The 12,639-nt window shown below is 39.8% G+C and overlaps 1 protein-coding gene and 1 non-coding gene across 3 annotated transcripts in view; both read left to right on the top strand.

Annotated features, from left to right (window-relative positions):
• The window catches only part of CERS3 (ceramide synthase 3), a 128,253-nt gene that overhangs the window by 2,515 nt on the left and 113,099 nt on the right, over positions 1–12,639 (top strand). The window lies entirely within an intron of this gene.
• On the top strand, positions 6,440–6,587 carry LOC128580138 (small nucleolar RNA SNORA62/SNORA6 family). Its single transcript, XR_008378475.1, has one exon. It is a non-coding gene; the product is annotated as a small nucleolar RNA SNORA62/SNORA6 family (small nucleolar RNA).

The raw sequence follows: 12,639 nt of genomic DNA, 5'->3' as shown, positions 1-12,639 counted from the left end.
TGTTTGTTTTGGTGTGCTGAAGTCTGTTCTAGGCTCAGGGTATCCGCAGTGAACAAGGAAGACAAGTTCCTGCCTTTGCAGAGCTTCCTTTCCATTGTTACTTGTTTATTCCATCACAGTGTCAGTTTCTTGGAAGATTGCTTTGTGATTATTGAGATCCTTCTTTATGGAGCTGATTCAGCTTTGAAACAGCCTCTGAAGCAGGGTAATGATGTCCTATGCTAAAAGTCTCCCAAAGCACAGTAAAATTTGCCAAAAAGCAAAAACATCAGATATTTCTTCTCTAAAAGTCTGTTTGTTGTACTGATCATCTCAGAGTGATAGGTCAGGGGGAAGTACATTTTTACACACACACACACACACACATACACACACACACACACACACACACACACAGTTTATGTGAATTTTCCCTGGCCCCCACAGCCATAGTATGAGCATTGCCAAGAGCTGGCTGAGTGCACATGGAAGATGCTGGGCTGGCTCCAAAGATGCTCTATCCTTATGGAACAGAGTATATTGTGGCATCCATTCGTTTACCTTGGGCCCCAGGCCATCTACACATTAGCTTTGGGCTTTCAAAGACCTCCCTGGTGTGAATTTAGGGATGCGGTACAAATATTGACCTGACAATAGCGATCAGCTTATCTACTGGCAAAAAGCCTAAATCAAGTGTGTTGAGAAGGCCAGTTGGCATCAAGAGTGATGTTTTGGCAATCCGTCCTGACTTTGAATCCTGAGGAAATGCAGGTCATAGCAGAGAGACAGGAGGAAGGAACACAGAAGAGCTCCCTCTGGAATCAAATGCAAATACTTCTTTCTCCTGGAAGCACCTCCACACCCAACACACCCATCTTTTTATATGCAGCCCAAGTTCACGATGTTATTTACTGCATGGGCCCAGAATGATTGGAGAAATCTTTGTGTCAGCCCTAGGCAGACCAGACAATTGGCAACATGAAAGAATGCATTCTAAAGTAGCGGGACTTATTTTCCTAAGCCCTGTGCAATGATCCATCCCATCATTTTCTAGCCATAGTGTATACATTGCCTTAAGATTTGTCCTTATAGCTCGGATTCTAAATGATACTAAGCTAAAAGGCTAATTAAAATAAATAAATTACAGCTCATGTATAAAAAATCCACTTGGCAAATGAACGGAGAGATTAAAAATCTCTGAATTTATACAACACTCCAATGGCCAAAGTTGTCCAAAGAGCTTTCTATTGATGGTGGACAGATGTTGATCATAAGTGGGCTTTAACAATCACTGTGTTTCTAAAACAGATTATTTCTAAAGTTTGTTATTATCATATCTTAATGTCTGAGAAAACCTGTTAATAAATAGAAGATATCTCAAATAAGAATGGGACGGATTTGGCTTGGGTGACCTTGAGACAAATTTCACCTTTCCCATGTATCCAAATGTTACATTTGTCAGTCTATGTGTGTTTATACTCAAATATAAGTTTAAAACTTTTGGTTATGTATTTTTTGGCTTACCTGGTCAATGGAAGTTCTATGGAGAGGATTTGTGCTAGTGTTTGGTTAATATAAATGTCAATTTGATGGGAAATTTCTTTTTATTGTTTCCTGAATTATATTTTTAGGAAACACAGCAAAAGAAGATATTTAATCAGAATACCTAAATCTGTCTGCTCAGGATTAGTACACATATATGCACGTACACACTCATATACATATGAAAACAAAACCCAAAGATGCCCATATTTCTCATTAATGGGAAAACAAAAAATTTATTGCTAAGGCGTATGTTTAGATTATATGAAGAGATCAGATATTAACATGCAGGGACTTGAAATCATTTTTATTTACTATATCTGTGTTTTAAAATGAAATACTTAGTGAATAAAAACTATGTGTAATAATCAATTTAATTCTCTGTATAGTACTTGTATGCAGGAACTAGGTTTATTTGTCTTATTTTGATCCCTTTGCCAGATATATATATATATATATATTTTTTTTTTTTTTTGGTTTTTGGCCAGGGCTGGGTTTGAACCCGCCACCTCCGGCATATGGAACTGGCACTCTACCCCTTGAGCCACAGGCGCCACCCAGCCAGATATATTTTATTGGATGGTCAATAAATACTTGCTGAGGCTTGGTGTCCATAGCACACTGGTTACAGCACCAGCCACATGCACCAAAACTGGTGGGTTCGAACCCAGTCCTGGCCAGCTAAACAACAATGACAACCGCAACAAAAAAATAGCCTGGCATTGTGGCAGGCGCCTGTAGTCCCAGCTACTTGGGAGGCTGAAGCAAGAGAATTGCTTAAGCCCAAGAGTTAGAGGTTTCTGTGAGCTGTGATGTCACCGCACTCTACTGAGGGCGACATAGTGAGACTTTGTCTCAAAAAAAAAAAATTAAATTAAATTAAAATAAATAAATACTTGTCGATTGGATTGATCTTGACACAGACTGAGCAATAAACTAATCATTTCAAGATTTAAGCAAAAAATTCTGAGGGCATTTTCTTCAACATTGAAGATATTCAACCTCTTTTAATAACTAAATTGGCTACAATTTCTTCCCCTCAAAATTTGTTTTCTTAATTAACATAAGATTAAAACTTTAAAAACATGCAAGCAATATGCGGATGCTAAACAAACCTCAAATTGTACAGATTAGCAATTTTAATTTGTAATGTTCACATCACAAGGTCATTACTATAATCTACTTTTGGTCAAAATTGCAGAGTCTTGTAATGAGCTCTTCCTGTTCCATCAGCTATAGCTGGCTTTACCTGGCTTATTTCCAACAGAGATCTGCCTTATGTGGAATTCTGGTTTATAAATAATTATATAAGATTAAAACTTCATAGCTTTTAAAAAAGAAAAAACTTCATAGCTTTTCTAGATGAGGACTATAAAATAATATGCAAGTTAGATTTTCTTTTTTTTTTTTTTTTTTTTGGCCGGGGCTAGGTTTGAACCCGCCACCTCCGGCATATGGGACCGGCGCCCTACTCCTTGAGCCACAGGCGCCGCCCACAAGTTAGATTTTCTTAAATGATTGTTTCAAAGCTTGATTACACTATTGTAGTTTTTGAACTTTTTTGACTATTGCTTATCGTAAGAGATGCCTTTCGGATCTCAACTTAGAACACACACATACACAATTTTCAGAAATAATAGTTTCATAAAATAATACTTGATACACTTTGATGGTACTCTTTTCTATTCCATTCTATTCTATGAAATTTCTGGTCATGACCTACTAGTTAAATTTTGTGACTGAGAGTGGTTCTCAATATTCACTGAAAATTAAAATCAACTAGGGAACTTAAAAAAAAAAACCTGAATTGTGGGCCATAACAGATCAATGAAATGGACTAGAGGTGCTAGAAATAAACCTCCACATATTCAGACCTTTGATTTATGGCAGTGTTGCCACTACAGGAAAGGATGGCCATTTGAATATCCCCCTGAAAGAAAATTAGTCTTGATTCTCACCTTGAAATCCATACAGATCTAAGTATTAATCTAGATGTGATGGGTAAATCTATATAACTTTTAGAGCTTCATGGTCCAACATGGCAGCCACTGGATTCACGTGGATATTGAGTCCCTGAAATGTGGCTGGTCCAATGGAACTGTGCTTGGGTGTAAAACACTGAGCAGATTTCAGAAACTTACTCTATAAAAAGAATGTAAAATAGCTCATTAATAATTTCTACATTGATTACACATTGAAACAGTATTTTGGACATACTGGCTTACATAAAATTTATTATCCAAATTAATTTCTTTTTTTTTTTTACTTTAAAAAATGTGGCTATTAGGAAATTGAAAATTACATATGTGATTCTCATTTTTTCCCCCCACTGAAGAGCATTGTTCTAGATCAGTGGTTCTCAACCTTCCTAATACCATGACCCTTTGATACAGTTCCTCATGGTGGGTGACCCCCAACCATAAAGTGCAACTAGTGCACTAATGGGTCACTAGGAGTCAACTAGTGCACTAATTTTATGGTTGGGGGTCACCACAACATGAGGAACTGTATCAAAGGGCTGCAGCATTAGGAAGGTTGAGAACCACTGTTCTAGATGATAAAGTAAAAGGTAGATTTTTATGACCGTGGGGTTGGCAGTGATTTTTTAAAACAAGACACTAAAAGTGCTAATATGATGAAAAAGATCTATAAATTGGACTATATTAAAATTAAGAACTTCTGTTTCTTAAACCATACCTTTGAAAAAGTGAAAGTCAAACTGTTCAGGGAGAGCATTTGGGATGCATATAACCAACAAGGAGTCATATCCAAAACATAAATAAGTCAATTTTGAAAGGTAGACCAACACAATAGAAAAATGGGCAAGAGATTTGAAAAGGTTCTTTGCAGAAAAGCATATTCAGATGGCAAAAAACTATGAAACATGATCAATCTTATTAGCCATCAGAGAAATGGAAATTAAAACCACAATGAAGTACCACCACACACCCACCAGAAGGCTAAAATTTAAAAGCTAGATAATAGAAGTGTTGGTGAGGATATTTAGCAACTGGAACTCTCATACACTATTGGAAGAGTATAAATTAGCACATCTTTTAAAAACTATTTGGCAGTATCTGTGAAAATCTAAATATAAATATGCCTTATGACCAGGCATTTCCTCTCCCAGGTATATGTTCTGCAGAATGCATACTTCATCTACAGACATGTTCAAAAATGTTCATGAACCATAGCAGCATTAACTGTTTTATACCCCAAACTCAAAAACACTCCAGATTTCTGTCAACGATGGGATAGTAAAATAGACGGTGACATAATCATATGATGGAATACTATACATTAGTGACAGTGAATCAGCTACCGTTACATATAGTAACATGGATGCATCTCAGTCCTAAAAGTTGACCAATAGAATCTGGACACCAAGGAATGCACTCAGTGATACTCTATTTACATAAAATTCAAGAATAGGCTACATTAATCTGGGGTGTTAGAAGGCAGAAAAGTTGAGGAAGGTGGTGTAGTGACTGAAAGAGGGCACAAAGGGAGCATCTGGGGTTGCTCGTAATTTTGTATGCTTTGTTACTTTACTGTCTATATGTTATACTTCAATAATTACATTAAACAACAATTATAATACCAATACGAGGACTGCACCTTCAGAGATCCTGACCTAATTAGTCTGGGTAATGGGAGAGTAGGTTTAAAAATCTTTTGCAAGTAATTCACATTAGAGGCAACTAGTGCACTAATGGGTCACAGCTGGACCTTTGAGACCTCTGTGTCCTAACAAACCATGATCATTATACCGGACTGTGCTATGCCCTTATTGTTTTTACTCAAGTTACATCGACTTTAAAGTCATCGTTCACATTATACATCTTGGTGACGCAAGGAATCACAAAGTTAAAGGCTTTAGAAAGCTAGTCAGGTTAACTGAAATTAGCCTTGGCCAGGTTAGTAAACTAACCCCCCATTGAGGGCCTGTAGTTCCAGTGATTATTGCTGGATCTGCTGATTTTTTTGGTTAAGCTGCAAATATGGATTTCTATGTGAAAATTCCTGAATTTTAAATGTTGGTTTATATTGCTTTAAAGCCCTGTGCATGTCAAATCAAACTGATTGGCCCTACTTGGATGGCATTAAGTTCTTCCATAGGTTTGGAATTCTGACTTTTAGAGCTAGAGGGGAACTTATGGGTATAGTTGTATAACATATTGATTATATTTCCCTTTTTTGCTTCTGCAGGGATGTTGTGAAAGTAAACGTGACATTTGAATATATATATGCATATATGTGTATATATGTATACACACATACATATTTATAATTATACACACACACACACACACACATACCCATAGTACACATGAGTTCCTTGGTAGAAAGCTTCATATATACTCAAGGTAATTAGAATTATTTATATTTTATTTTATTTATTTTACACCTATTGTATTTTTATAACTATAATCTTGGAAAATTACATTTGTGATTCAAAAATTGGCTATCTGGCATTGCTTTTTATGTGCTGGGGAGTAGTGGCATTTGGAGTGGCATTTGGGTAAAGCAAGCACCATATTATTTTCTATGAAATACTGTAGATTCATATTGTCTTTGAAAGGGGTAATGGTGGGTAAAAGTTCCATCTGAGAGCACCAGGTGACCAGTACCTCACCGTCTTGGATGGTATTTACAGCTGTCCTCTGGTTTCACCTCCTCCCCTCCAGCAGTCCTCAATAAACTGCTGTTCTGATGGGAAGGAAGGAAGAGCTGGCTATACCCGAGGCTTTCAGCATCCAAGGTCTCACCTGTAAAGGCGTCTTTTCAAAACCACATTTCTTCAAAATCATAAAATGTGACAATCAGCATGATCATTTGTAAGTTAAAGACTCATTCACAAAGCGTGTTCATGAGTATTGGCTTGATGAAAGGCAAATCAGGTGACGTAAAGAGAAGTTGCGCATGTTGTTAGAGCTTGGAGTTGAGGCCACTAGCCCATGACTCACTAGTGTAGGTAGTATGCTACAAGATGATGAGTTTTTCGCTTAACACCACAGGGTCTCTGGCCTAATGAGTGAAGTTTGATAGTAATACTTGCTACAATAATAATAAAAAAAAGTTACACCTTTACCCTAATGCCTAAACTTGAATCTGGCTCTGTGTCACCAGGAACCAGTTTCTTTCTCTCTCTTAACTTCATATTTCGCCTGTAGACTGGAGGTATGAATTATGAATACTTACTCTTGTGAGGAGTCAATGAGTCCCTGCTCATAGGTGCAACTTTGTAAACTGTGATATGTTACATAGTTGTTAATTTTACTTATTTATTTATTTAGTTTTGTTTGTAAAGACAGAGTCTTACTCTTTGTCCTGGGTTGAGTGCTATGGCATCAGCCTATCATCTCATTCACTTTTCATCACCCATCATCTCATTTACTTTTCGTAAAGGGTTGTGAAAAGGTGGTATTATTCCCGATTTCCAGCTGCAGAACCAGGTATTAATTGCTGGTGGGCATCTGAACCACATCTTACATGCTCCCCTGCAGTGACTGTCTTTGTTCACACAGGGCTTCACAATGCCCCAAGCCCCCAATTCATAGTGAGACAGTAGAGAACTCAAACAGGAAGGGTTCACATCTGAGACAACACCCTCAGAGGCTTTGGCTTACAATTGTGCAACCCTTCTTACCAAAATTTTTGCTGAACAGCAAAGCCAATCAGTCACACATGTACTTTTCCTGCCTGCTTTCCAGTGATGGTGAGAGTCAAGAGTGCCAGGCAGCATCACTAGGACATCCCAGTGAGGCACAGCAGGTAACCACTTCTTGCTTTCCCTGGGGGTCAGGAGTTATATGAAGCTTTCTGTCTTGGTCATGCAGCCCCTCTGGTGGCTACACGACCTGAACACACCCTTAACTTCCAGAATTCCTGGGATTTCTGGAGTTGAAGACCTATCCTCACACCCTGTGGACAGGCCCACACCTCACCTTTGTGGGGGCCCAGGGCAAAAGTACAAAAAAAGGCAGCTAGCCCTCAGCATTTTTCCCAGCCCCAGTTCTGTCCTGCTGGATTAGGAGCCTGGCACACATGGCTGTGAATACATCATTCTACATATCCAAATTCAGTCCCCTCTTCCCCTCCCCAACAGTCTCCTTTGAGTTATCTCTAGGCTGTCATTTTTAGGATGGACCTGAGAAGGGGCCCATGCAGGTCCCTGAAGTGAGCTTGGGATTTCGGCAGGGAATTCTAGAATCCTGGGTGCACCTGGCAAGTCTAGAAAGGGGGCATGGCTTGTAGGTGGGCACATGCCCTGGACCTGTGGGCTCCTCACCCCACAGAAAAGGTGAGGCCAGTGCAGCCAGCACATGCAACGGGGTGCTCATAAGGATTGGGCTCAGTGTCATAATAAACAGTTGACAATCATATCACCGACTGACATGTGACAGGGTGACAAAGGCTATCAAGTTCAGGATTGCTGTGGGATGTATAAATACTGCCCCTCTTCTCCCACATGTTCCACAAATATCCACCTGACTGATGGTGTGGGAATAGATGAAGGACATTCCCAGCCTGACTCCCAGCCTCAGGTACCAGCAGAGAGAGGAGTTTACCAGAGAAATAGCTTCACTCAGCAAGGAAGAGAAACAATCTAAGGCTCTCCCTATCCCTCAACAAGAGGACTTCACTGAGGCTCAGATAGATGTCTCTTGCTGTATTTTAAGACAATTCAATCCAATACTAATATGAAACCAATAGATGAACAACTACATGCCCACAGGAGAGAGAAATGTAATTACATTCAAGGGGTAGGGCAGAAAGAGAGGAGGGAGAGGGGAGAGTGGAGGTGGGTGGGGAATTGGTGAGATCTTACCTAAGGTGCACAATGTAAGGGTATACAGCACACCCCCTGGGTGAAGGGCTCACCTACAACTTGAACTTTACCTTAGAAACATAAACAATGTAACCAAATCATTTTTGTCCTCATATTAATTTGAAATTTTAGAAAAGTAGATAATAAAATGAACTGGAAAGTTGTCAAAGTTAACAAAAAAAAAGAGAGAGAGAGAATCCATGCAGGTATTTAGAGTAGTGTCTTTATTGGGTATATTTCAGAGAATACTTACACTTGGAATATTTGCAGTTGAGTATCCTGTATTTAAATTTGACAATCCAAATAACACCAGGGAGCCGGTATCCCCTCAGACATCACCTGGAACAGCTATCTGAAGGCAGGGATGGTGGCGGCCAGTTCAATTCCAATTACTCTCACCTTCTTGGTCTCCTTCTCCATGAAATTTAGAGTAGTGATTCACAGCAGCACTTCTGCCAACTATATTTTTTGGCAAAAAAAAAAAAATTTAGAAAATACCCATTAAGTCTTAAAGGAAAAAAAATTTTTAAAGGAAGGCTTGGGAACCCATCAACCCCAAATAAAGATGAATGGAGGAGTAATCAGAAAAGTACACGGCACATGTGTAACTGATCTCACAGGAGAAAAGGAGTCGCTAACAAGCCAGATGTGGTGTTGAGTTAGAAAACTTTACACAGGTAAACATAGTACTTTTGCTCATTCATACCAGCTGATGTCCATTAATAGGAAGAAATTAGAGGAAATAAAAATTGTATGAATGTGTACTGAGAGAAATTTTAGGATACCCTTCTGGGAAGAATGTATATTTGAAAAGTCTGGCTGCCTAGAGAAATTTTTATTTTTAAATAATGTTACATTTTTAAACAATATGTCCAAACCTTTTTATGCAAACAAAGCATGTTTAAATATACAGCGGTAGATTTCATCATTAATCAAAAAAAGTATATTGAATAAATGGAACTTATTTTTCATGTTCTACACTTGGCAAATATCCTGTGTAAGTCAATTCTCTCCGTGTCTCTCTCTGCCACTCCTCTGTCTCTGTCTTTATCTGTGTCTCTGTCTCTCTACTTAAGTCTGGGTGTTAATGCACGTTTTTCTTTTCTTTAAGAGGATTCTTGTATTAGATAGGGGCTAGACAGGAACGACCAGCTCTTTTCAGTTTTGAGGTCTTTTGATTTATTTTTTTCTTGGTGAATGCTTAGCAAGGGCTGGTGGCCATTGACAGAGGGAGCAGTGCCCCAGGCAGAGAAATGAATGGCCCATCCCTATGTACTCATGACACAAAACAATGATTATTCCAGTAGGTGCCCAATGCCCCTGCCCAATGTCAATGATCCTTGGTCAGAGGGAACTCTTGCTTGCTTTTTTTTTTTTTTTGTCCTAATTTTTCCTATAATTTCAGAGTTGGAGAAGACTGTGTAGCTGAAGCTGTTTTTTTCTGCCTCCTCCTCTTCCCTGCCCTCTGCTATAGGTGCTCACACCCACTGCACCCCACCCTCACCCGGAGATTACTAGAACCTTTGTCATCTTGTTCTTGTCCAAGGGGCACTTTATTCTGTGGGGGAAGCAGGCTGTACAACAGGAAACCCTGCCTTAAAACATTACACAAACATGTATTTTAAAATATTAAAATTCAGGGCTTGCTTCATCTGTGTGCCTTAGTAACCCCAAGTCCTTCTCTAAAAGTGATCTGGCTTCCTCTTTATCTGTGGGTGAGACAGATGTTCCAAATTCCTTCTTGATCAAGATGTGGCCTCACACCCTCCTCTAGGTCTTTCTCTCTTTGGTAAAATGATTCCTTTGATGACCCTGCCCAAGAGGGGTTCCCTGATGTAAGAAATCCTGCTGTCACTGAGTTGTCCTCCTAAGTGACTCTGTCCCTCACAAGAGCTGCTCCCCCACCAACACCTGGTCCGGGTGACCTAAGTACTGATCAGGGTATCATTCAGGAACTTATGGGCCATCATGCCATTTGTAAGGCCACAGAGCCATTGATGGGAAATGCAAACAGTGATCATAGTACTAACACCTACAGCTTCCTGGGCACTTGTCATATGCAAAGTATTATACTAAGTCATTTAGATACATGGTGTACTTTATTTTATTCTGACCTAGACTTCACAAAATAAATATTACTATGCCAGTGTTACAGATTGAATTGCCAAAGATCACTCAGCTAATAAGTGACAGGACTGGTCCTCAAGCTGGTCCTCCTGAGTTTAGAGCCAAAGTTGTCTCTTAAGTTTTCAGGCTATGTGAGGAATTAAAGGCTTACCATAGATCGCATAGCTGGAAAGTGGTAGCATTCAGATTTCCAAACCTCCTTTCTTAATAAACCACTATGCCCTGGGTTTCCATATATCCTTCCTAGAAATTCTACACTTGTTTGTTGGGGTGGGAGGGAAATCTGGATACCCTGCCCTTCTCCCCTGCCCCCCTCCCCCCCATCAAGACTCATCATTGGAAAGTTTGGAATTGCCTGGCTCTGTGCAATGCAGCCTCTCCAGGACTCATTCCTGGGTTTTTTTGCTTTATTCAGTTGATACCATTTTCAAGCTTCTCATGCTGAAAGAAGGCTATGAACTATAGAGGGTGGGTGAGGAGGCTGTGGAGCTGCAGGAGATTCTCTCATAAGTCTTCCTGGAGAATCTTTTTAAACTTAGTACTTACTTTTGTTGTTTAAATCAGCCTGTCATCTCATTCTTTCCCATACCCAATAGGTTAGGATAATAACATTTACCCAGCACTTTACTGTGCTCAGGTTATGTCTGTAAACCTAATCTCCCTAAATCTCACAACAGGTTTTTTCAGTGGGTAGAGTTATCCCCATTTAACATTAAACGAAGATTCAGAGAGATTGAGTTGCTGAAGATCACTCAGCGAATAAGTGAAGGGAAAGACTGGCCCTCATATCCCACATCCTGACTCTCTCTTACATTTTTAGGCTGTGTGAAAGGCAGAGAGTTACATGTGGTGTATAAAACACTGCACTCATTCACTTTTGTTTATTCCTTTGTCTTTTATTTTATTTTATTCATCAGTTACCAGCTTGCACTTTGTATTATGGCCTTCTGAACTCTCTTTTAACCAGATGAGATGATGGGAAAGCTACTGCAGCACCCCTGAGCAGCACACAGGAGGTCTTTTAGCCAATCTTTTAGTCTCTCAAATGAGAAAACTGAGACAGGACCTGGTGACTCACCATAGGCTCTTTGTGAGTCACTGGCAGTAGGTTCCCAACTCCCTTGCTTTGGTCTGGACCACTTGCTTGTGCCTGACACTAATAACAGAGTAAGATCTGTGACTCACCAGGCCAGGGAGGAGCTTGCAGGGATGCACCTGTGGAGAGGAGCCATGTACTTAGTAGCAGTTGCAAGGAAATGCTGACCCGATGCTATTTGGAGTAACATTTCTTAACATTGCAACACCATTGCTTAGTTACCCAGTTGCTAATTTACATTCTATTTTTTTTTTTATTTTTTTTTTTGTAGAGACAGAGTCTCACTGTACCGCCCTCGGGTAGAGTGCCGTGGCGTCACACGGCTCACAGCAACCTCTAACTCTTGGGCTTACGCGATTCTCTTGCCTCAGCCTCCCAAGCAGCTGGGACTACAGGCGCCCGCCACAATGCCCGGCTATTTTTTGGTTGCAGTTTGGCCGGGGCTGGGTTTGAACCTGCCACCCTCGGCATATGGGGCCGGCGCCCTACTCACTGAGCCACAGGCGCCGCCCTCTATTTTTAATTTTTAAATAGGAATTTGTGTTTTTTTCATAATTTACATTTTAGATTCATAAAGTTAACAACAACAACACAGGTAAAGTGGGGAGGCAGAATTAGCAGTCCCATGTCACTTCCTCAGCCTCTCTCCCCAGCACCTTCCCCCGTTTCTTTGAACCCTGAGACTTATTTGCCCTATAACTTTGCTTTATGTCCTTCTGACTTCAGTCATACCTGTTTTTGTGCATTTTTTCCCGTGTTACCAGTCTATGTCAACTTCTTAACTTACCTTCCTGGGTCCTGGTGGGATGTTATCAATCTCTGCCAAGAGATTGGGGCTGAATGATTGGGACTGAAATGAACTGGAGAATCAATAAAGACAGGGAGGCATCAGGAAGAATTATATTGTATTGAATACTGTCTCCAGAAAATTCTTGTTCTGTCCTATCTTTATTATCACCAGAATCTAAAGTCAATTTATAAGTAGATCTTAAGAGCCCATCTCTCTACTGGCTAAGCACATTTTGTGTTTTCTCTGAAATACAGAAGATTCCAATAGTTAGCT

Source organism: Nycticebus coucang, chromosome 2 (genome assembly GCF_027406575.1).
Source record: "Nycticebus coucang isolate mNycCou1 chromosome 2, mNycCou1.pri, whole genome shotgun sequence".
Taxonomy (NCBI): domain Eukaryota; kingdom Metazoa; phylum Chordata; class Mammalia; order Primates; family Lorisidae; genus Nycticebus; species Nycticebus coucang.
Note: the sequence above shows the minus strand (reverse complement) of the source record. Positions and strands in the feature narration are given on the sequence as shown.